Raw genomic sequence first — 27,202 nt, 5'->3', positions numbered from 1 at the left:
ACAGAGTGATACTGAGCTAGAAAGGTTGAGTTTGGACCTTTAAGAATAGAATTGGCCGAAACCGGTTTGACTCTATGGATAGAGTGTCGGCTTGGGGACTGAAGGGTCCCAGGTTTTATTCTGGTCAAGGACATGTACCTTGGTTGCAGGCATATTCCCAGTAGGGGGTGTGCAAGAGGCAGCTGATCGATGACTCTCTCTCATTGATGCTTCTAACTCTCTCTCCCTTTCTCTCTGTACAAAATCAATAAAATATATTTTTTTTTAAAAAAAGAATAGAATTGATCTCTATTAAAATTATTCCTAAAATCAGATCTTGAGTTGTATTGTCAAACCAGTGAGCCACAAAAAATCAGAGTTCATATATTCTTTTTAAAAAAATATATTTTATTATTTTTTTTACAGAGAGGAAGAGAGAGGGATAGAGAGTTAGAAACATCGATGAGAGAGAATCATTGATCAGCTGCCTCTTGCACAACCCCTACTGGGGATGTGCCCACAACCAAGGTATATGCCCTTGACCGGAATCAAACCCGGGACCTTTCAGTCCGCAAGCCGACGCTCTATCTACTGAGCCAAACCAGTTTTGGCGAGTTCATATATTCTTTATCAATAATTTGGATAGTCCCTTTTGCCCAGAGATTATGTGCTGAAATGCCATATATACACTTTATTTTTAACTTCTGTGTTAAAAACAGATTTTTAACAATAACAGACTAGATGAGGCTGTTATATTATTATACAATGTGTTTTATTGTGTTATCTTACCCTGAGGGGAATCCCAGAAATAATCATCTGGATTAAGATTTTCAGATTTTGTTCTCATTGTTCTGAGAATCCCATAAAAAGTGAGGAGGGAAGATGCTAAGAGCAGGTGCTGAAGAAATAGCTGGCCTCCAGTCATTATTAGTGTTATAAACTAACTCATATTTAGAGCTTCAAAAAATTGAAGAACATCTGCTTTGTAAATATGTTTTCCTTGAAGAAACTACTTATTGACATTTGAGTGAATAAAATCCATTCTATCACATTTTAAATACATTGATATTATAAATAAATAAACTAACTTGTGGTTTGTTTTCTATAAAATGGAAATCAATCAAGAAAAATAAAATTAATTAAAATTTTAGTCAAAGTGTATATTTGGTTGTCCTCTCTGAGTTCCACAAACATAATATGCATAATACCTCTTTCTCATAGTACATAAAACACCATCTTATAGTCCCCTTGTGACTAAGCAGTTTGTATGGTCCATATATATAAAAGCCCAAGCAACTGAATGACCAGAACGACCAGCCACTATGATGTATACTGACCATGGGGGGGGGGACGGGGGGGGCAGATGCTCATTGCAGGAGCTGCCCCCTCATTGTCAGTGCACTCCTACAGAGGGAGCACTGCTCAGCTGAGACCTGTCCCAGAGGCCCACCAGCCCAGCAGCAGCCACTCAATCCCTCATTAATCCTGCATGTCCAGTCTCCAGAGAACAGGCCAGGCACTGATGGACCAGCCTCCTGTAAGTCAGCCTCAGGTACCGTGGCTGCTTCCCCTCCCTAGATGCGTTGCAAGGAAAACAGGATATAAAAGCGGCTCCCAGAGGGCTCCTGACAACTGGCCCAAAAGTCAGCAGGATGGATCCATGTCCTGAGCCAATGAGATGTCCCACCACCGAGCACAGGCCAATTATGTCCTGGGCCTCTGACCCATTTGGGACCCCATCTGTTCTTAAAATTATGCACTGGGCCTCTAGTATCTAATAAAGATCTACACAAAATATTTTATATGCTGATATTTTTTAGTTGATGAATCAGACAACTTTCTGCTGTCATGAACTTGTATGTGAACAATTTACAACAAACAATATAATCTCTGCTTTGCTATATATGCTACAGAATATTTAAAAATTAACATTATATGGCCTTTAGCAAAAGAACATCAGTAGTATAATGAAAATACCACAATTTTTGAAGTAGAGATTGAGGCATTTTCTGAACTTAGACTTAATTTCTCTGAGCCTCTTGTACCTCATTTGTAAAACAGAGATATTAATGCTTTCTATTTGGGTTGGTAAAAAATAAAAAGAAAAAAAGAAAAAATAAAAAAGAAAGAAAGAAGTAATTTATTTATAGCTTATCATTTGCTAGGCCCACCATAATAATAATGCTTTTCTCCTTTTTGGCATTTACTGTAAGTGAAATATATTGAACCTACATAGAGAAATATCTAAGAATGAAGGTTAGAGTGTTGTTGTTTTTTAATCTATATTATCAATGGGAAAATCAACTGATAATAGTCTTACACGAAAGAGGGAATCTCAAGATGTTTAGTGAGATCTTGTTGACAAGGTTACCTGTATTGGGATTATAGTGAGAACAAGGGAAACCAGTGAAGAAGATTATATTATATTAAAAAAAAAGTTTAAAGAATTAACAAAAAATTTGATAATTTTGGGTAACAGAATGTGACTGAAAAATAAAAAGAGCATTTAGATAGAGTGATTCTGAGGAAAGGGATACATTTTACTTTGGAAATGATTTCATGGAGGACATGTAAGTACAAGTGATGTATTTAGCTAAAAACTAAATGATAAGGAAAAGGGTGCCATGTAAAAATAGAGAGTGAAAAAATTACAGGCAAGAGGAAGAGGAATGGGCAATGCCCTTATATAAGAATGCACATGCTGTGTTTTAGGACCACATGGCTGGATTGTAATGAAGGATAATATGAAGGAGTTAGAAGGAGCTGCATTACACAGAACTTCGTAGTCCATGCTGAGGAGTTGGGTTTTGGTCTAAGTGAATGGGAGATCTAGAAGATGATTTCAAGCAGATGAGTTTTATGATTTTTAAAATGTACATATTTATTTTTCTTAAAAATAAGATCTGGCTATTATTTAGAAAATTTAATCTGGTAAGGCAAGTTAAACAAAATACATTGGTTGGAAGTTTTATTTATAGATTGTGGGAAGCAAATCCATTTCAAAACATAAAACCACTAGAGGCCTGATGCACGAATTTGTGCATGGGTCAGGTCCCTCAGCCTGGTCAGTGATGAAATCCAATCAGGGCCATCTCACCCAGTCCCGATCAGGGCCAGCAAGTCAGGGGAAGCGGCTGTGGGAGGTTGGACGGCCAGGGGGAGGGACCAAAGGAGGTTGGCTGTGGGACTGCACTGACCACCGGGGGGTAGCTCCAGCATTGATCATAGCGTCATAGCTAATGGCCAATTGTCCAGTTGTAATGGTCACTTAGGCATTTATATATATTAGGGGCCCAGTGCATGAAATTGGAGCAGTGTGGGTCCCTCAGCCCAGCATGCACCCTCTCCAATATGGGACTCATGTGGGATGTCCAACTGCCCATAGGATCAAACCTAAATGGGCAGTCTGACATCCCTCTCATATTCCAGGACTGCTGGCTCCAAACCGCTTGCCTGCTTGCCTGACTGATTGCCTCTAACTACTTCTGCCTACCAGCCTGATCACCCCCTAACTTCTCCCATGCCAGCCTAATATTATAAATGCCTAACTGCTCCCCTGCCATCTAGATTGCCCCTAACTGCCCTTCCCTGCTGGCCTGGTCACCCCTAACTATCCTCCCCTGCAGGCCTGGTCACCCCCAATTGCCCTCCCCTGCTGGCCATCTTGTGGCAGCTATCTTGTGTCCACGTGGGGGCGGCCATCTTGTGTGTTGGAGTGATGGTCAATTTGCATGTTACCTCTTTATTTTGTAGGACAGGAGGCCTGATGCATGAAATTCATGCAAGAGTAGGCCTTATTGCCAAAACAGGTTTGGCTTAGTGGGTAGAGCATCAGTTTGCGGACTGAGGGGTCCCAGATTCGATTCTGGTCAAGGGCACATACATTGGTTGAGGGCACATCCCTGGTGGAGGGTGTGTAGGAGGCAGCTGGTCAATGTTTCTCTCTCATGGATGTTTCTAGCTCTCTACCCCTCTCCCTTCCTCTCTGTAAAAAATCAGTAAAATATAAATTAAAAAAATTAAAAAAGAGTAAGCCTTATTTTCCCCAGCTGCCAGCACCAGCTTCCCTCTGGCACCAGGGACCCAGGCTTTCTTTGTAGCCCCACTTCACCTGAAAGGACATCCAGTCTAATTAGAATATTACACTTACATTATTATATAGATTGATATCTAAGTAAACACTTAAAAAGGAAGACATCTGCTGTGAAATGAACTGTAAATATTTTATCTCTACAAGGCATCTTCATTTAGAACTCAACAATTTCATCATGTTAAGTATGTTGATGATACAAATCATTAGACAGGATTTTTTTTTTGACAACTTTACAAATCATATTAGATAATTATACCTCTTTAGGTGAACTAAATTCCTTACCACCATATCCAAATCAATACTTTGACTTCATGTCCTCATTCCCTGTCCAATCTCACATCCATCTAGGACTAAGTTATACAGCTTCTCCCTTGGGTTTAACAGTTAGTCTTTAGGCTTTATAAAGAAATTGGAAAAGGCTTCTTCTTTCTGTTGCTCAGTCTTAAATCTTTTTTACTTTGACTACAAAGAAATGGCTGCAAGCAGCTTGCTCTTCTATTTAACATCTTCACCTTCGGCAAGATATTTATAAGATATAAAACTTCCATATAATTCTGGTCTTTTATAAATATTTTGAAGAATCAGAATTATCATTTACCACTTTTTATTTGAAACAACAGCAGTAGCAACAAAAAAGCAGTCCCATGAAATTCATTATTACATAGCCTTAAGTGCAAATACTTTATAAAATCTAATTTGTTTCCTACTTGGAATGACATTCCTTCTTTTTTTGCCACATTTCATGTTAACCCCATTTGTTTTGTTCAATTTTGAATTGTGCTTTTCTGTACTAAAATACGCCAGCAGTGCCCTGCCTCGCATGGCTCAATGGTTGAGCATCTATTAATGAACAGGAAGGTCATGGTTTGGGTCACAGTTTGATTCTGAGGTCAGGGTAAATGCCTACGTTGTGGGATTGATTCCCACTGTGAGGCATGCAGGAGGCAGCCGATCAATGATACTCTCTCATCATTTATGTTTCTTTCTCTCTATCCCTCTCCCTTCCTCTCTGAAATAAATAAAAATATATTTAAAAATATATATACCAGTAGTGTCAGTGACAATTTGGCACTTGCCAAAGCTCCAACTAACACTAGTATGTCACTTGCTAGTAGTGCTATATTTTATCCAGAGGAAGTTAAGAGGAGGTGCCAAGATCCAATTATGAAGTAGTAAGAATTTCAACACTTAATTCCCAAGTGCTACCATCAACATGAATTTCCCGGCTTTGTGTTTCCATAACTGTTTGCCAGGCACTGAAACTGTGACATAGCATCTCTCATGTGCATTCCATGAGCAACAAGTGACTTCATTGGCTCAATGACTCCAGATGATTATGTATAAAATGTCTACTCATTAGTAAAAGGTGTGAACTTCTACTGTAAGATCTCTGGTTAGAAAATGAACATAATTTTCTCACCGATGGTGAGCACTTCCTACACATGAAAAATAAATTGAGGTCCCACTTTCTCAGCCTACTGAGTGGTGCCAGAAAAAAAAAAAAAATACAATGTTTTTTGGCTTCACAGTATTACTCATTTAAGATATTTTATTTTAAGCCAAGGTACTCAAGCTAACTCAGAATTTTTTCAGAACTTTTATACTTATCCACAGCCAGGTAAATTTTTCAATTCTATAAGAGTAATTCAAAGTGTTAGCTCTTCTTTCACGTCTAAATTCTATCTTTTCTCTTATCATCTCTAGTGATGACCTTATTTTACACAATCCAGATTAAATAGAGACTATCGGGCATCAATTGTCCAATTTCCCAACCCTACATATAAAACTGCTTCTGAAATAGTACCTATTATTTCCTACGCCCTGACATTGTCAGATGAAGAATCACACCTTTTTCCTTTCCAAGGCTAACCCATTATTACTATATCTACTACCAGTGATATTTTTTTCATTCTTAGGAAATATCTCCAGCATTTATCCTCTCCATCTTGAAATATGGTTCCTTCAGCCGAAGCCAGTTTGGCTCAGTGGTAGAGCCTCGGTCTGCGGACTGAAAGGTCCCAGGTTCGATTCAGGTCAAGGGCATGTACATTGGTTGTGGGCACATCCCCGGTAGGAGGTGTGCAAGAGGCAGCTGGTCGATGTTTCTCTCTCATCGACGTTTCTAGCTCTCTATCTCTCTCCCTTCCTCTCCGTAAAAAATCAATAAAATATATATTAAAAAAATTTTATTTTAAAAAAAAGAAATATGGTTCCTTCAAATATATATATATATTTTTTCATTCCTATGGGTGATTTCCATTTTAAAGTGACATTATTTTCCACATTATTATTTCTTCTCCTTCTTATTATCACACTAGAGGTCCAGTGCAATATGTCTGACTGCCGGCTTAGGCCCCATCCACCCAGGGCCTAAGCTGGCTGTCAGACATACCATTTGCAGTCTGGAGATCTTATAGTCTGGAACCCCTGCAGGAGAGGTGGGTGAAGTTCCCACCACAGCCATGAGCCTGGCTTCTGGTTGAGCGGTGTTCCCCCTGTGGGAGTGCACTGATCACCAGGGGTCAGCTCCTGCATTGAGCGTCCGCCACCTAGTGGTCAGTATGTGTCATAGCAGCCAGTTGTTCTGCTATTCAGTTGATTTGCATATTAAGTTTTATTGTATAGGATCATTTGACGGGTTTACTTCTGACAACATTCCACCTAATAGAGTATTTCACAATTGTTAAAAACTTTATTATTCTGGAGAATTTTAAAGTGGCAGCATTTAGAATGTCCTAGAAAGATAAAGGACTGAACACAGATCTACCGTGGAAGGGATAGAAAAATTGTAATGTAACTATCTTTTTGCTTATCTGTTTTCATCAGAGTAACTGATTTCCATAGCTCTGGTTTTCTTCGCATTTATCTTGTGTGAGGTAACCCTACTTCCTGTAGTTGATGTATTTTTTCAAAATTGGGAAATTTTAGAAATTACTTGTTTCAAATATTTCATATTCCCTTGTATTCCTTCTCCTAAGTTTCTAATTTAATGTATGCTACACTATTTAATATTCTTCCATACATCACCAAAACTGAGTTCAATAATTTTTACATATTTTTATCTTCTTTATATTCATGTAAGTTTATGTTCATGTAACTTTAAAAACTGACTGAACCTTTCTGATATCTCCAAAATTACCTATGGAGGAAATTCAGTGGGTTATTTATTTATTTATTTATTATGATATTTACTTTAGCTACTGTACATTTTATATATAGAATTTTCATTTGTTTCCTTTTTAATTTTCCTTTTCTCTGTTGATAATCCTAATGGGTTTGTTCATTATGGTTATTTTTGCCTTTAAGTATTTACAAATAAAGAGACAAAAATAGAGATCAAGAGAGATGGAGTGAAGAGGGAGAAGAGAGAGAATTCATAGCTGCTCCAAATATCTTCATCTGCTATTTGAACTCTGAATTGTTTTTGAGTTTTTGCTTATTTGTATGTCCAGTAATTTTAGATGTTATGATGAGCATTGTTAGTGATAGAATGCAGGATTTTGTGTTTTTCTATCTTTCTTAAAAGAGTAATGATTTTCTTTTTTTCTGGCAGATAATTAAAATGCCTTAGTCCTAAATTATCGTTTTCTAGAGACTCAGCTGAATGTCTCAGCAGAGTGTTTTCTCTCACAGATTAAGCTGAATTTCTATATCTTTGAGCCCTACATGGCCTCCATATCGATTGGTTGCCTCCTGCCAATGCTCTAACCACTCCACAACTGGTTACATTGACAGAAGCCACTCCTTATAAGGTTAATGAAGAGAAAGCATATAATAAGCAAACACATGCTTGGCTAAGGACATGCAGGAACTACCAGGCAGACCTACTGTCCCAGCCTCTCCTATTGTTACCCTGATGCCCCAATTCTAGTTGTATCAGTAGCCTCAACTTCCGATCTATCTCTGCTACTTATCCTACATTAGAATGAGAGACATTTGCCAACCACAATGTTGCTCTATTTTTCTACTTTATTTGATATGAAAAGATCTCAATAATTAAATGAACAAAGTATAAAAATTATATTTTAACCCAAATCAAGGCTAAATCTAAGATCGGTGAATGTGTACACAAAAATCTACACTGCATTTGTTACTTCTCTTTTATTAAATCACAGAGTAATTGCATAAGTACTGTAAGTCTAAGTAATGCGTTGCTTTAGAGATAAAGCAAAAAGATAGTTACATTACAATTTTTCATAAAAAATGTTTCATAAGTTCCACTGTGAATATTACATAACGGGACAGGTAATGCACAGCTGGCTGTGGGGATACTTTTTTACATTGCAAGTGCAAACTTAACCATGCTCCTTGCTTTGACAGCTCACAATGAATTCTATCATTCATGCTTCATAATTTAAGAAGAATGGAAGTGCCTGAAAATTCTCCTAATCTGCCACACACACAAAAAAAGCAACATCAAAAATCATAAGCACATCCCCAAACCTAAGCCTCTTAACTATTCAAAAGAAATTATAATTTGATACGACATTTTAACATGAATTGACCTCTTTTCACTTGTCTTAATTACAACCCCTAAGAAAATGACTTATCAAAATTTCAACACTGTGTGTGATCTGTCACCTCCCCAGCTTCATTATAAGAGCCTGTCCATAGGCAGTCACCCATTACCTGGACTTCAAATTGCACAGGCTACCAAGCTCCACAGCGGAAATGAAAGGAGAACTTGTCCCCTGGCTCCAGCTCAATTAAAATGAAGAACTAAAATGTATTATAAAATATAATATTGTGAGTAGTGGGTATTTTAGAAACTATGTCTTCCCTCTCAGTAATCCAGGCCATAGCTAATTAGGCAGATATGGTACTGTCAGTTCTTACTGCTAGAATTTTTTTCCCCCTTGCCATATTGTGATAACTGAAATGCTAACTATTCCTTAACCATGAGTTCTTATTGGACAATGGACAATTTAAGAACATAATAGGGTGGTGAAGGCCTGGGAGAGGGGCAGGCTAGAAGAGGTTGATGAGGAGGGAGTGGGTAATACTTTAAAAATATAAGTACTTTTTAAAAGATTTAATATCCTTGTTCTGATAAAACACATTCCTCTGAATAGCATCCCACTACCTAACTGCAAATGTTCATGAGTACAATCTACTTTATTTACCTTTTTTGGGTCTCTCACCATAATTTTTGAAAATTTGGCTATGAATTATTAAAACAAAATCTGTATTATATTAGCCCTTTGGGTCCTGTGCTTTGTCTACAGGCAAATTCCTTTACTCAGGAACTCTACTCTGCCCCTAGTGGGGATGTCTACATGCAATCTGTTTACAATATTTCCTGCCATTGCAATGAAAAATGCTAGCATTAGCCTAAATCCAAAATATTGATCACCCACAAATATGCATATGTCATTTATTCAAGAAAAATAAGCTGCAATAAAATCTTGCTCCTAAAATCTTGTAAACTGTGAAAATTAATGATATAAATAAGAACTACCATATTTTATTTTAAAAATAAACTTTCTTATTTAAAGATGACTTTATGCCACTTTCCAAGAATAAAGAAGTTATTTCAAAACAGTGGGCTACCTTACACAGTATCTAGTTTCTATCCCTACAGTCAACATGCAACTCTTTTTTTGAGAAGCTCTAAGAGAAATTAAATATCAACCCTTTCTATAAATGTAATCATGCCGAATTCTACTTGTGGGTTTGATTTCTGGTAGGGGCGCAAATAGAAGCAACTGATCAGTGATTCTCTCTCTCTCTCTCTTTCTCTCTCTCTCTCTCTCTCCCTCTCTCTTTCTCTTCACCTCTCTCTAAAATCAATAAAAACATATCCTTATGTTAGGATAAAAAAAAACAAGTTTATGGACTAAAGCTAAATAAATTGAATACATAAATATTAGTCAGAATCCAATTACATAGATCAAAACTAGTTTACTACAGGTAATTTCATGTGATTCAATGTAATACTTATTTGATTAAATTCATATTACTATCAAATAGAGTATTTCCTATGTTTGAATAATATAACTAGATGAAATGGCAGGAATATTTTGTTTTCCTGAAATGTATTATATTTCAGACAGAAATAGCAAACACATGGGACCTCTCTATCCCACATTCTTTGCCTGTTTTATGTTTGAGATGACAAAACAAAGATATTTGTGCACAGTATAAAGTAGTTTTATGTATACTAATTTCAAGTTAGTGACCTATCCAAAGCTAACTCTAAGTGGATCACAAAAAGAATTAACATAAACGCAATGTATATAAGAACAAAAAAAAAATCCAGTATAGTATTGTAAATGTGGGTATTTGAATTTGGGGGTTACAAAAGTTAATTTAAAAAAAAAGCGAAAGCAGAGTAATCATTGTGGAAGAGTTAGAGATAGACAAAGCAATAGTGTACAGTTGTTTGTTCTTGTCTTAGCTCTAGAACCAGATTATTCTTTGCATTTTTAATTAGAGGTCTAATATGATAATTTATAATGTCTAGAACCAGATTATTCTATGCATTTTTAATTAGAGGTCTAATATGATGATTTATAATATCTAAAAAAGAATTTTCTTATAAAATATAAATACTTCATGCCAAAAAATACTAAAATTTAGATATATAATTTGAAGTTTAGTTTCTTTGTGAAACTTACAAATTTATTATTATTATATATCTGAAGCTATACCTGATCTAAGTACATAGAAAGTCTTATTTATATAGCTTATTTTCTTTGACAATTATTACAAAAACAGTAAGAGATAACATCAAATGTAAAAACAGAGTGTTTTGGGGTTTTTTTGTGTGTGTTTTTTTCCTTATGTGACTGGCTAGGTCAATTGTTCTCATAATTAATTTAGAACGTAATACTTTGGGATGCCTTCCTTCTTTCCAGCTTCATTGTTGCTTTCACTTAAGGTCAGACCCAAGAGTCTTTCATCATCAACAGTAAGAGCCTTAGAGGATACATTTTAACATAAAAAAGCCTAATTGCTATCGAACATGAAGTGAATTTTTCAGTTCTGTCACATGCAATATTTTTGAACTAAATCTCATTGGTCTTATTCTCTTTGATTATATTTTGAACCAGAAATAAGCTCTCAAAGGAGCACACCAATCTAAGATAGATGCCACATTGGATTCTGAACCTATTTGAAATATTGAACAGTTGAAGGTTAACAAAGGTTTACTGATTTACTATAAATCTTTACAATTTTATTTTAAGATGCTATTTCTATTACCACAAAGGAGAACCCTGATGAGATTTATTTATTTATTTATTTTTTTTTTTTTTTTTTTTTTTTTTTTTTTTCCCCTTTCCCTACATAGATGTTGCCTTTAGTTTGCAGGACATGGTTGGCCAAATCCTGTCTTAGAAGACAGCATGGGGATTTTGTTTTATTTAGCTGTGGTGACTGATTTAAAGACAGATTTTGCAACCACATCATTACTGAAGTGAGGTTAGTGAATTTTTAAAAATTTATTGTCCACCAAAGTTACATTTTTCTTCATTTTATTTTTAGGCCATATGTAATGTATTGTTGAGTTTGCTTCAATTCTTGGTGACTCTATGAATGAATGATATCCACCATGCCCTGTCCTCAACAGCCCTGCTCAGCTTTTATAGACTATCTAGAGCCCCGGTGCATAAAGGGCTTCCCTCAGCTCAGCCTGCACCCTTTCCAAGTGGGGATCCCTTGGGAGATGTCTGACTGCCAGTTTAGACCCAATCCCTGTGAACAGTCAGACATCTCTCACACTCTGGGATCGCTGGCTCCTAACTGTTCACATGCCTACCTGTCCAATTGCCCCTAACTGCCTCTGCCTGCAAGCCTGATCACCCCTAACTGCCCTCCCCTGCAGGCCTGCTCTCACCCCCAACTGCCCTCTTCTGCTGGCCATTTTGGTCCTGATTGGTCAGTTTCTATGCCAGTCAGCATCAAAAACTCCACCTCCTAGGCAGCCATTGGCTCCCCACAGCACCCAGATTTGGTCCTGATTGGTCAGTTTCTATGCCAGTCAGCATTAGAAGTTCTGCCTCCTAGGAAGCCATTGGCTCCCTACAGCACCCAGATTTGGTTCTGATTGGTCAGTTTCTAGGCCAGTTAGCATCAGAAGCTCTGCCTCCTAGGCAGCCATTGGTTCCTCACACTTCACCCAGATTTGGTTCTGATTGGTGAGTTTCTATGCCAGTCAGTGTCTCTGGGCCTATCAATGGGCCCTAATCAGAAAGACGAGGCTGATCAACAGCCCAAGTGGAGGCCTAGAGAGAAATGGAGGCACAGCTGATGGCCAGATTGGGAGAAAAATAGAGAGGCAAGTGCTGATCAAAAGCTGCCTCAGAGGCAACAGATCAGTCCCTGCTTTTCTCTTCAGGCCTCTCTCTGACCCTGATTTTTAGCCCCCTCAGCAGTCAGTGCTGTGACCATGCCTGCAGCCAGACAGCCTGATTTCTGATTACTCGAGCCTTGGTTATTAATGGTTGTTATGACCCAGGTTTTTTATATATTAGGATGCTTATAGTTTCCTTTATGAAGTCAATTCATCACATATTTGCACTTCCTCTTTTCCCTCTACCTTCTATTTCTTCAATAATTATTATCTTTTCCAAAGCATCATTCCTTCACATTTGTGCCCAAATTAGGACAGCTTCAGAATTGTCATTTTGCCTCTGGCAGTATTTCAAGCACAGTTTGCTTTAGGACTCACTTTTTCATCTTTTTGGCAGTCCAGGCTGAGTGTAGAGATCTCCCTCAGCACTAAATTTCAAATAAATCTCTTTTTTTTTCTTTCTTTAGCCTTCTTTACTGTCCAACTTTTACATCTGCATATGGTAATTTGGGATATGAGGATGTTGATGATCTTAGCTTTAGTCTCTAATGATGTATCTTTGCTCTTGGTGATCTTTCTTAATTCATCTATTACTGCTTTCCTGAGTCTCAATCTTCTCTTGATATCTTAATCTTCACCCCCAACCCCTCCATAAGAAAGTGGAGAATCTGATTAATAAATATTTAAAGCAAAGAATTAGTTATTTACATTCTGATGAATTATCAAGTAGGATAAGATTTCATTATTTGATCTATTAATATTAACATAAATTTTGTTTCTTGAAGACCATGTTATAATATTATTTCTCAGAATAAATATTTTCCTTTATAAAAGTGTCTTCATAAGTCTAGAAAATCAAGTAAACCCAGACTTTATATGTGACTGGACTCCATTTCCTTTATGAATAATCTTCTCTCCTCTTATGACCACAATGTAGTGACTTTAAAATATTCAATAGATTACAAATCAAGTTTATAATTGGAAAAGTTGAATATGAGAAGTAAAAGTTTCTTAAATTATGTCTATAAAAGTGATGGACTCTAATTGTGCTTTGTGGATTATATGGTTTTTATTTAGAAGAAGGAAAAAATGATAGGAGAGAATTCAAATTTGAAGTCCAAGACAAAATTCAACTTATTACCAGAGCCTGCTGATAGCACTAAAAACAGTATGAGATATCTTACATGTAACTGTAATAAAAATAAGAAGTATATTTAATAAGAGGTTAAAAAAAATTTAAGAAAACTCTTGCAAGTCAAACTTCAACTTTCATGCCTTATATCATTATACTAACTAAATGCAAAAAAATTTTGAGGAATTCTCACTGGCAGGGGAAAACAGTGGGAGAGTGAATGAGGTTGGAAGTAGGGACAATATCTTAGATGAGATAGGGAAGCAAATTAATTGTAAACTGTCAGAACTCTGCTTGTGATTCCATGAAGTACAGTAGAAAAGGAAAGTGAATTCAAGAGTCATATAGAAATAAAATAAGTTATCATTTTATAACATACTAGAGGCCCGATGCACAAAATGTGTGCAAGCAGGCCTTCTTTCCCTCAGCTGCTGGCACCAGCTTCCCTCTGGCATCCAGGACCTGGGCTTCCCTTGCAGCCCTGGATTTGTCCAGAAGGTCATTGAAAAGGATGTCTGATCTTATTAGCATATTATGCTTTTACAATTGTAGATTCTCAAGTTTAAATATAAAAAATGCAATGCAATACTGTGAAAAGAAATGGCTCAAGTTTCAACTCTGGCATTCGCTTGCTGTGTGCTTTAATAGGGCAAAATAAATAACTAATCAAAGTGCTCTTTTACTCCTCTATAAAATATGGATAGCATAATATAGGTATGATAAAACCTAATAAATCAATAATTACTAAATGTGTTATTAGGTCTAGTTTTTTTTTGCATTTAGTTATATAGAGGTAATACATACAGTATTTAGCACAATACTTTGCTATTATGTAGATTTAATAAATGGAATTAGCATTATGAATAATAGGGAAAAGATACAATATAATGAAAGATGTCTTCAAGGCCTATTTTTTATGATTTGGGAAATCATATTATAATTCATAAGAATATAGGGGGCATTCCTTTGGGCCTAGGGTAGGAAAAGGGGAATTAAGAACAATGTACCATGTACTCGGTTTGAGAGAGATGTTTCCCATCAAGTGGAGTTAGAGTGAAACTTATAGGTGCACACAGTTCCTGCTAAAGATAGTTTTTCTTTCCTTTGCTTATTAAAATTCACATGCCATTGTTCCACTTTGCCATCCCTAGTATACTTTTTTTTTCCCAGTGGTAATAACAGTCTAATAAAATGCAACGAATTTAAATCTAAGCCAAGTGATAAAACAGATCTGGTTATACCACACGGGATTTTGACCAAACTCCTAACTTTGCTTGCCTACAGAGAATATCAGCCATTATCCAAATTACAAATCAGAAGTAAAACTTTTATATAAACATAGTTTGAAAGCAGGTGGTGTTTTGATTGTTTGCATCTGAACATTCTAATGAAGCCATGAGATATGAATAGATGGAAATTTGCATATCAGCCTTTTATTATATAGGATTAACTTTAGGAACACAGATATAGAATAATTACTGAGTTATGGTTAGTAATAACTGTGTTTTAATAAGAATAAAATATTGATGTGAAATTTATAATGCCATCATCATTTAATCCTTTCTCCTTAAATAGAATATTTGGTATCATAATTTATGGCTCCCACCTTCTGAATCCCATACCAAATCAGTCACCTGTAACTATTATTAAAACAGCAATATGTGCTAAAATTGGCTAATCTTCTCCATCCCCAGACTTCTGCTTTAATGTAGACTCATATTTTCTGTCAGTTGAACTTTTTAAGGTTTTTTTTACTTGGCTTCATTGTCACTTGGCTTTCTTGATTAATTTGCTTTTCAGAATTATTCTTTTAAAAATAAAGCAATACTTTTACTCCACCATATGTGAATTTCTTATTTATGCAAATTATAATGTGTAAAACCAATTTTGTTCTTTGGCCCTTGCAATTTGGGCCAACATACTATCCCAATATCCTTATAGTTTATAAGTTCCCACAGACACACCTATGTGACATACAAACACTGAGTGTGACATTGTCCTGGACTTTTTCATGAGGTGAAATACTTCTATCAGAAATGAGAGTATTTTTCTCTAATAATCTGGTTAGAAAAATTCTACATATCCTCCCAGACTCAATTCAAATGTTACCCCATGATTTTCCAGTATTTGATATGTTAACCCTTAATTCTCAATTCCACAATGAAACTTATCACATTTACATTAACTTGTTAAGACCTTTGTGTTGTCAAATGCACTATAAGAGCCTCTAGGACTCTGATTCACAAAGAAGTTGGTGCACCAGCACTGGACCAAATACAGATTTTCCTGCCCCACTCCAGAACCCCAAATTAAAATTGGCATTTTTAATAAGATTTATATGTGATTGGTTTAAAAGCACTGCTGCAGTATATATAGGTGTCATACCACAGAAAAGAAATGTGCATACATTATAAAGGCAGTGTTTACTAAAATATACTTCATTTTCAAAATTTAATGGGATCTACAGCTATCAGCTCTTAAAGTGTGTATACATTTTTGGGGAACTCCATATATTCATTCTTTGAGCTAAGTACAAAACTCAATTCTCAATTAAAATTTACTTAAGGAAGAAAATTTTGATTTTGAACTTATCACTACAAATTTACTGAGGAAGCATGTTGTTTAAACTCATGAGATTTTAATTGTACACTTGATAATAGTGAGCCATATAAAACACAATTCTTATTTTCATATTTTAACCTGTTTTAGATACATTTTTATTTATTTCAGAGAGGAAGAGAGAAGGAGGGAAAGAGAGATAGAAGCATCAAAGATGAAAGAGAATCACTGATCAGCTGCCTCCTGCATGACCCACACTGGAGATTGAACCTGCGACCTGAGCATATGCTCTAACCCAGAACTGAACCATCAGTACCTAGTTCACAGGTTGATGATGCTCAACCACTGAGCCATGCCCGCCAGACTAAAGACCCAACTTAAAAACAGGCTAATCAATGGAGAGAAGAGCATCTGTCACTGACATTTTCAGTTAAACAATTTAAAAATCTGTAGATTTTACTCTTGATAGTTTTCAGTTAAATATATATTTATTTCTGGTTAAGGATTTTTTTTCTGGTTTCACTAAAAAATAAAAGTAGTAGAAATTATTGTATATACTCATATAACCATATAGGATCTTGCTCTATACCATGTAGTTTGGAAATTAATACAGCATTTTTCTGATAGTAATATGTGTTTTTAAATCATAATATTTTTCATAGGGTAATCAGAACAGTTTTCTTAAATATATTTCCATCTTTAACCTGCAACTCTTTATTCTTCTAAGGAAGAGGTGCAAATTGAGAATTGAGCTCTGTACTTAGACCAGCTGCCTCCTGCATGTCCCTACCAGGGAGTAAGCCTGCAACTTGGGCATCTCTCTCACCATTGATGTTTCTCTCTCTCTCTCTCTCTCTCTCTCTCTCTCTCTCTCTCCTCTCTCTCTCTCTCTCTTTCTCTCTCTTTCTCTCTCTCTCTCTCTCTCTCTCTCTCTCTCTCTCTTTCTTTCTGAAATCAACAAAAAAATCCAAGGCATTATACTTTATTAATATTTGACAAAGGAGACAAGAGCATGGAGTCAAGATAGACTCTTCAATAAAAGGTGTTGGGGAAATTGGATGAAACTAGACCACCAACTTACACCACACACAAAAATAAACTCAAAATGGATAAAGGACTTAAACATAGGATGGAAAACCACAAAAATCTTAGAAGAATCCATAGGCAGCAAAATATCAGACATACCTTGTAACAATATGTTTACTGATACATCTCCTAGGATAATGAACACTAAGAAAATAAATGAATGGGACTACATCAAAATAAAAAAGCTTCTGCACAGCAAAAGAAACCATCAACAAAACAATAAGAGAGCCCACTGCATGGGAGAACATACTTGTCAATGTTACATTTAATAAGGATTTAATCTCCAAAATTTATATGGCACTCATACAACTTAACAAAAGAAAGGTAAAAAAATCCAATAAAAAATTTGGCAAAGGACCTAAATAGACACTTTTCAAAAGTGGACATAGAGAAGGCCAAGAAACATATGAAAAATGCTCAGTCACTAATCATCTGAGAGATGCAAATGAAAACAACAATGAGATATCACCTCACAGCTGCCAAAATGGCTATCATCAACAAATGACAAGTGCTAGCAAGGATGTAGAGAAAAGGAAACCCTTATATCCTGCTGGTGTAAATGCGGACTGGTGCAGTCACTGTGGAAAACACTATGGAATTTCCTCAAAAAATTAAAAATGAAACTCCCAGTAATATCACTCAGGAATAAAACCCAATAAATCAGATATACCAATCAGAAGGGATATATGCATCCCTATGCTCATAGCAGCACAATTTACAATAGCTTAGAATTGGAAATGGCTTAAGTGCCCATCCGCAGATGAGTAGATTCAAAACCTGTGATACAGCTACACAATGGAATACTACACTGCTGTGAAAGAGAAAGGACTCTTACTATATGCAACAGCATGGGTGGACCTGGAGAGCATTATGCTGAGCGAAATAAGCCAGTTGGAGAAAGATACATATCACATGATCTCACTCATTTAGGGAATATAATGAACAATATAAACTGATTAACAAAAATGGAACCAGAATCACAGAAGTATCTAATAGACTCTCCAACCTAAGTGGGAAGGCAGAGGTGAAGGGGAAAGAGATCACCAAAGGACTTGTATACATGCCTATGAGCATAACCAATGGACACATACAGTAGGAGGTGAGGGCATGTATGGAGGGGAGGCTGAGAGCAGCCACCATGGAGAGGTTAATGAAGGATACTCATGTAATACTTTAAACAATAAAGAATTTAAAGTAAAAAATAAAATAAAATAAAATCACCATGTAGCAGAAATGTAAAAACAAAACAAACAAACAAAACAAAAAACAACAACAATGAAATCTTTTCCAATATTGGAACATGCAAGTATCCCTGAGAAGAAATGTTTTATTTGCTTGGGATTTTTATTTATATAATTTTTAGATATTAAAAAATATTGATATACTGTTCTTTAATACTGATCCTCATTCACATTTATATCTCCTGAAGTAATGAAAATACTACACAATTAAAAGCTCTTAAATCTGTCTCTTTGTGAGTTGGCCAATAGGCACTAAATCTGCCAAAAAAGAAGTATAACAGCTGTGAAGATGCCAACCTAATTGTATTCCATATTTATGTATTCATAAATATATAAATTTATTGAACACTTATGGACATGGAATGACAATGGGGTGAATTCATCCATAAAGCAATGCTGAGACATCATTGTTTTGACCTTCTCTGGGCATAAGTTATGTGTTAATAAATACACGTTCACTCACAGACTATATGTGCAGATGGGAAAAATAAATTCAGCATAAAACTCTATGTCCAATTATCAAATCACAATTCTAAAATGTTATTTAATTAATTAACTAAAATAGGCAAATAATATTTAACTTTATTTGAGAAATAGTATATTGGATTTTCCTATGAATATTCTTATGTGAATTATTAATATTCCAACTAAAAACTCAAAAGAGACAAATTATATTTATTTTTCTCCTTCAATGTTCTTTAGTAGTGTAAAATTTTATATCATTAATTTTGTTTGCCAATTTCAGGCAAATTCAAGGTATCAAAATTTACCCATCTTCAGGCAAAATGACCATATGGAAAAACTTATGCTGTAGAAATCTTTTTAGTATCTAATCTCCACCATTACTCTCCAAACTTCTCCTTTAAAGACAAAATGTCAACAGAACCATGTCTATAAGATTATTTTTATACTGTCTTTTAATTTTTAGATATGTTCAAAGAAATGCTCCACATCCCAAACTGAATTTCATAATAGGGTGAGACAATTCTTGTACTCCAAAAAGTCATTTGTAAGATAGAAACAAGAACAACGCATTCTTATTAACTGATGCATGCAATAAAACTACACTGAGCACTACACGCCAAGTGCTGTGCCTGGATCTGAACATTTCCTTCCCCACAATATCATATCTGGTCATGGGAGTTTCAATACTAGCTCAAAAAATGCTATTCGTTCCATAATGAAGTTGTGTCACTGTTTCCTTGAGGGTTTCAAATTGTAGTTTGAAGTTTTTCAAGTTATGGAGTAGCTAGTTATGTGACTAAGAAAGGTAAAAGGAAATATATTGTTTCCTATATGAGTATACCATTGCTCCAGCACTTTACATATCAATGAGGATCATTATGATATATCTGCAGGGCGCTTTTTCTCTCCTCCCATAAAAAAATACAATTTTAGCTTCCAAAGACACTATAGGAAACAGACCAATGTATGAAGTATTAATAGGGAAATTAGAATGTTATAAAACATAATGGAGAAGTTGAAGATATGTCAATTAAGTTTTATCAACATGCCAAGAAAACAAAGTAAGAATTTTCAGTCATATTACAATAACATAAAATCATTAAAACTGATGACAAAGAGAAATAATGAAGACTACATTTTAACCTAGCAAATTTTTGTCCAATGATTTACCTAAATGCTTTATTTGTAAATAAAGAACACTGTATCTAATTTCTGGTGCTGATTTCAGAAGCATACCATAATGAACATATGTCTAAATCGTTGTGCAATTCTAAACTGTAATACATTTTCGATTATGCAAATAAGCAAATGGCACTATCATGTAATCAAATTTCTTCAAGGTTAAATGATCTATAGTTTGGCATTTCTATTGCATAATTGCCTTGAAGTTATAGTGCTATGGTTCCTTACAAAGCTTAAGTGTCTTGAGGTACAAGTTTGTAATTTATGTCAGGCAAATCAAAATTAGAAGGAAAGACAATCTTTATCAACCTTGATAAAAATTCTCCACCATCTAGCTTAAAATAAAATTGCACTTTATTTTAATTCTCACCTATATTCCCTGTGTTTGAAGTGTGTTTAAAAGTCTCAAAGGAAGAATAAAGTCAGGGCTATTTAAACTATCTTTTTTAGAAATGATCTATGCTGAAAAAAAGGGGGAGGAAGGACAATGCTAAATATATATTTTGTTCAGAAGAGAATTGAGAGTGATGTTTTATGAAAGGTGAGCAACATATTCAATTGATGTGCAGTTAACCTAGACTAACAAGAAAAACAATATCACAACAAAGGTATTTTAAAAGTATTTTCCAAAGGTCTACTTGACAATATCCAAACCATATTCATTTAGTATTCAACTTGTTTTATTTACTAAGTATCGTGTTTTTGAGATTTATCTTTATTGCTACACATAGTGTAATTCATTTGCTTAAATGGTTGCCTTAAATAGCCAACATTAAATTCTATTCTGATGGATAATAATATTGCCATTATCATTTTTTGAAGTTAGCGTATATATGCTATATTCTCATCTATCATTTTATTTCATCTCTTTTTAAAACATAACAGCTTATACTCAATATTATTTTGTATTGGTTTCAGTGGTCATTCATACATTACACAAGGTGCTCCCTCAAACCTGATATTTCCAGTACCCACATGACATCATACATAGTAATTACAATATTATCCACTATATTCCCTATGCTGTACTTTACATTCCATGGCTGTTTTGTAACTACCAATTTGTACTTCTTGATTCCCTCACAGTTTTCACCCAGTACCTCAGGCTCCTTCCTGCAGGCAATAGTCTGTTTTGTGTCTATGAGTCTATTTCAACTTTCTTAATACAAAACAGAGAAAATAAAATTTAAAGTTTTCTTACATCATATTATATATCATATTCTTACCATTTTTTCCATGTACTGCATATATCACATTCTTACCATTTTTTCCATGTGATTCAGAATTTAGGTAGAGAGACCCACAAAACACACACACACACACACACACAAACACACACACACACTCCAAAATAAACTCTGTACTATTCAGCTAGAGTTTACAATTAATTCAAAGTAAGGAAAGATAGATCAAACTATTAAAGTTGTAACCAAAAAATATATGAGCAATTCCAGGACAGTAAGTCTTTGGTTTAATTACCAGATAATTCCAAAGTCATACAAGAGTTACAAAACAGATGGGAGTTTGATTTGAACTCTCTTAAGCTGTTATGAGAGATAAATCAACCTTGGTAAAGAGATATGATAAAGATTATGCAAAGCAGGAATTCTTTAATTATTTTTATGTCATTTCCTAACCTCACCATGAATAAATTCATAAATTTCTCTACTTGAATTTCCAGATCTAAGTAGAGAGAGGACTACAAATGTTTAAACAGCTTATCATCCTTATTTGGTGTGGATTACTGTAACTCTTTTGTCCAAATCCAGCAATTAGCTCAGTAATCAAATGTGTTTTTCATTTCATTTGGTGTCCTAATTAAATGATTCTGAGATCCTTGTCTATAGATTATCAGAAGCTTGTATTTTATCTCTAGCAAAACATCCCACACAGCCCATCACTCTGAGAAAAATAAAACAAAATGGGCCTTCCCAAGCCAGCCAGGTCAGGTCTGAATACCTTGTTGCATTGGGCAAACACTTGTTGCATTGGGAAAGGATGAATATTTAGCTAAATTGTATCAATCATGATTATTTCTCTTAGTTTATAGAGTTCTGTTGACTGCATCAGTCCCCTGAAAAGTTCTATATCCCATTCCATTCAATGTCTCTGCCACTCATTGATGTCACCACTAGAATTATGACATTCAGCTGCCTAAGGAAAACTTTCCTGTATTATGTAGTGAACAACGGAAGCCTGCAGCCAGGCCATGTGGACTATGGTATTCTCCATCACTAGGAGCATTCAACAGGCCATTGCTATATGTTAAGAGATAATGTGGAAAATATAATTTCTTACAAAGCTAAATGTAGTCTCAGTACACAGTACAGTAATCATACTTTTAGCTATTTACCTGATTGCACTAATAAATTTATATACACACAAAATACTACATATACATATTTATTCATAGATGCCCCAAACTAGAAATGGCCAAGCTGTCCTTAAAAAGATAAAATGGTAAACAAATTGTGGTATATACCAGCAATAAAAATGTAAGCTAGCAAACTGCAAAAGGTTATGGAGAAATCTTAAATTCATATTGCTACGTAAACGATGCCAATCTGAGAAGTTTCCATATTTCAACAATATAGCATTATTGGAAGGAAAAATGATAGAGACAGTGAACACCAAACAAACAAACAAAAATGACAGTGTTTGTTAGGAATTTGATGGAGAAAGAGAAAGTGATAAACAAAAGAGCCAAGGGATAGGGAGGAATTTGGGAGTGATGAAACTATTATGCATGATATACTGCCATGGGGAATAAAGTATGTTTTATGTTTATCAAAACCAATAGAACTTTGTAATTCAAAGAGTGACCCTTGATGAAGACTATGGACGTTAATTAAGAGTACTATGTCACAAAAAGATAGATATAGTGGCAGAGAAGCATCAAACAGACTGTCAAATTCCAGTGGGAAGACTGGGGGAGGGAGGGGGAGGTAAGAGATCAACCAAAGGACTTGTATGCATGCATATAAGCATAACCAATGGATACAAGACACTGGGGGGGGGGGGGGTAAGGGCATGTTTGGGAGTGGGGTGGGGGACAATGGGGAATATGAACACATGTAATACCTTAATCAATAAAAAATTTGAAAAAAATGTCAATATTTGGTTTGTTAATTATAATAGACTAGAGGCCCAGTGCATATAAAATTCTTTCATTGGCAGCGGGGGAAGGGGTCCCTCAGCCCGGATTGCTAGAGAGTGCAGGCGAGGCCAAGGGACCCCACTGGTGCACAATCAGGGCAGGGGATGGACTTGGGGTCTGGTCAGCCAAGGAGAGATCCCTGGAGGGCAGGGCATGTCTGGCCCATCTCGCTTAGTCCTGATTGGTTGGACCCCAGCAACAAGCTAACCTACCAGTTGGATCATCTACCCCCTGGTGGTCAGTGCACATAATAGCAGGTGGTTGAGAGGCCTTAGAATATCATTAGTATATTATTCTTTGATTAGTTGAATGGACGATCAGGCACTTTGCATATTAGGTGTTTATTATATAGGATATTCCATACTCTTGCAAGCTGTTGATAATAGGGGGAACTATGGAAGGGAAGTCAAAAAGTGTTCTAACCTAATTAAGTCAAGATTTATTTATTTTTTTTAAAGTTAACCCTACCCTTGCCAAAACTGGTTTGGCTCAGTGGATGGAGCATCGGCCTGCGGACTCAAAGATCCCAGGTTCGATTCTGGTCAAGGGCATGTGTCTTGGTTATGGGCACATCCCCAGTCGGGGATGTGCCGGAGGCAGCTGATTGATGTTTCTCTCTCATTGATGTTTCTATCTCTCATTCTCTCTCTCTTCCTCTCTGTAAAAAATCAATAAAATATATTTTTTAAAAAGTTAACCCTACCCTTGGAAACTCTAAAATATTTCATTCTTCTTTCATAAAGAAAAATCAGTAAGACTTTTCTCTCTTAGTTATAAAACAAAATTAAAATTGGATGGGTAGTTCAGGAATTGAAAAATCAGATATAGAAAAAGAAGATTATATATAATTTTCTTCAGGTCCTTGTCTTGAAAATGACATTAATGAGTGTCATGAGAAACCAGAAAACGAAAACAAGATCATAAAAATAGATCGTTATGAAAAGAAAACATAATGAAAGGACTCTATTTTCCTCCCCCTCAGGGACAACTCAATGCACCTGGCTGATACTAAGTGCAAGGAATGAATTATAAGCATGAGAAAGTTGCACTATCACCATCCTGAGCCAGTTTACATAGAGGTCAGAAACGATATTATTTGTTGCTTAGTAAACGTTGATAGGTAAAGCACCTTAAAAAAGTTGGATAGGCATAATCATCATTTAATTAATACCTGTGCTATCTATTTCCATTTTCAAAAACCAAAGAGAAAACCAAATAACATCACTATAATAAAATGATAATAATTGCTGGTCTACTCCTGAACTTATTCTATTTTGCTATGCCAAACCTATCATTTTTCCAATCTCATTCCCATATCTATGGGATACAGAGATCATTCCCTACTCAGGAAGCTGGGGATTTGTGAGAAATACCAGCTCAGATATAGAAAATAAAGTTCACTTTTACTTAGTGGATCTATTTATAGTGACATGTGTTTATTTATAGCCAGATATGTATCGATATGTATATATATGTAAGTGAAATGTGAAGAAAGAACTTGGTATTGCATTAACTTATTGTGAATCCAATTTTGCTTTCTTTTTAAATTTATTTTTATTGTTGAGAGTATTACAGGTGTACCTGTTGTCCTCATTGATCCCCCGCGTCCTCAGACCTTCACCCCATTATTGTCTGTGCCCATGGGCTATGCGTGTATGCATGCAAGTTCTTTGGTTGATCACTTCCCTCACCTCATCACTCTGAGGATCCTCAGTCTGTTGCATGCTTCCATGTTTCTGGATCTATTCTGCTTGTCAGTTTATTTTGACAGTCAAACTTGTGTGACTTGGAATAAGCTCACAGAGTTAAATCTTTTCATCTTTAAAGAGTGCACTTGAAGCTGAGAGGGGGGAAAAATGAAAATTGGCTGAATCTGGAAACAAAAGTATATTTTACCCTGATGATAAGTGTTAAGAGAGTTGGTCCTATCAAACAACCAATAATAGGCCTACTTTTTCTTTTTAAAGGATCTCATATTATAACTAATTTAATTGAAGCAGGAAGGTAGCCTGACAATTAAAGTTTCCCTTTATTATTGAACCATAGTTCAGTAATTTACATGATAAAAATATAATTTCCTCAACTGAGTTAGGTTTTATCTACCTCATCAGTTGTTCTTTTATTATTTTAATATATTTTTGTTGATTTCAGAGAGGAAGGGAGAGAAAGAGATAGAAACATCAATAATGAAAGAGAATCATTGATCGGCTGCCTCTTGCACACCCACTACTGGAGATCAAACCCACAACCAGGCATGTGCCCTTGACCGGAATCAAATTTGGAACTGTCCAGTTGGTAGGCTGATGCTCTATCCACTGAGCCAAACCAGCTAGGGCTCATTAGTTATTCTTTATACATCTTCACACCTTCATTTTTTTTTTTTTTTGAGAACTGTAACTTATGCAAAACTATAGTTCCCATGATTTTAGAAGAATAGTGCTGATCGGCATTAAAATTATATTAAAGGGAACAAAAAATCAAATACAGTTCTAAACTCAAGCATTTTTTTATAGCTTTGAAATGATCTGTGAAAATTAATGTTTATGAGCATAATATTGTACATTAATATTTTCCACTTAAAAAGAAAAACTGCATTTTGAAAGTAAAATCTATTATACATGTATGTGTGTATAGTTTTATCCAATATATATATATATTATCTCCAATATATAAATAGGATAACGGAAGATTACAGATATGCAGGCAATTTATATTTTTATAGCTTATTTTATACTTAACAAGAAGCCCAGAAGTGATGGGCTTCCCATGAAGAAAGAGCTGTGTAAACATTACTGTAACAGTGTGTTGAATTCCTGCTCAAATCTTGACTTACACAGAAGATGGTTTTATTTTTAAAGCATACTGCTTACTCCTTTGGTACTAGTAAAGAGAACAAACATGTAACTCCTTCCGTTGTTCAATTCAGCTCAGCTAACTTGAGAGCTATATAATCCTCCATGCTGCACTAATAAATGCTTTTCAAAGTCAACCTTCTCTCATGTCCTTTTTGAAATCTATGATGACAAAGTCTGCATATCCTGTGAAGTGTAGTGATTTTACCCTTACATCACAATGCTATAATCTTCTCAAAAATAAAAATTGAAAATTTCAAGGAAATTCAAGCATTCAACTAAATGTATTTAACCTTTGACCAGCATCTTTCAATCTATACTATAAGGAAGGTCTGGCTTTGACTCCAGACTAAGCTGGTGATGTTAGAGACTAATGAGTTTTTCTCAACCTACGGAGCACTGAACATACAGCTACACAAGGAGCAATTCCCTCTGTAGTAAACTTGGAAACTAACTGAGAAATCCTATACATCAGGCAACTCAGAGATAGCCAAATTAAAATGGAAAAGAAAGCGTTAGGCACATTCTCAACATAAACCCCACCCATAGCATGTACTATCAGGAGAAAACCCCCAACTCCCACTATTCTCTGAGTAAAATAAGGCTTGGACCACACCTCTAGCACCCCAACTTTTAAAGCTCCCACCCATAGGATGAACCTCAAAAGCAATTGTCTCTGGAAATTGATGAGGCTTGCATTCACAAGTCCCAGAGAGCTATAATAAACAAAGATGCAATTGCATACACATGGAAAACATAGGACAGCAGTTGTAGCTATTCTTAGATAAAACAAAACAAACTTTAAGCCAAAAACTGTAACAAGAGACAAATGAGGTAATCATATAATAAACAACCAATTCAGCCAGAGTAGTACTAATTATAAATATTCATGCGCCCAATATTGAAGTACCTAAATATTTAAAGCACATATTAACGGATATGAAGGTAGAAATAGACAGAAATACAATAATTGTAGGGGACTGCAATACCCTACTTTCCACAATGAATAGATTGCCTACACAGAAAATCAATAAGGAAATGGTCTTAAACTATAAGTTAGACCAGATGATACTGACAGACACATACAACATATTTCATCCAACAGCATCAGAAGATACATTCTTTTCAAGTGCACATGAAACATTCTCCAGGTTAGATCATAT

Source organism: Pipistrellus kuhlii, unplaced genomic scaffold, assembly GCF_014108245.1.
Source record: "Pipistrellus kuhlii isolate mPipKuh1 unplaced genomic scaffold, mPipKuh1.p scaffold_m20_p_2, whole genome shotgun sequence".
NCBI lineage: Eukaryota > Metazoa > Chordata > Mammalia > Chiroptera > Vespertilionidae > Pipistrellus > Pipistrellus kuhlii.
The sequence above is the reverse complement of the archived record's forward strand: the minus strand, read 5'-3'. Positions refer to the sequence as shown.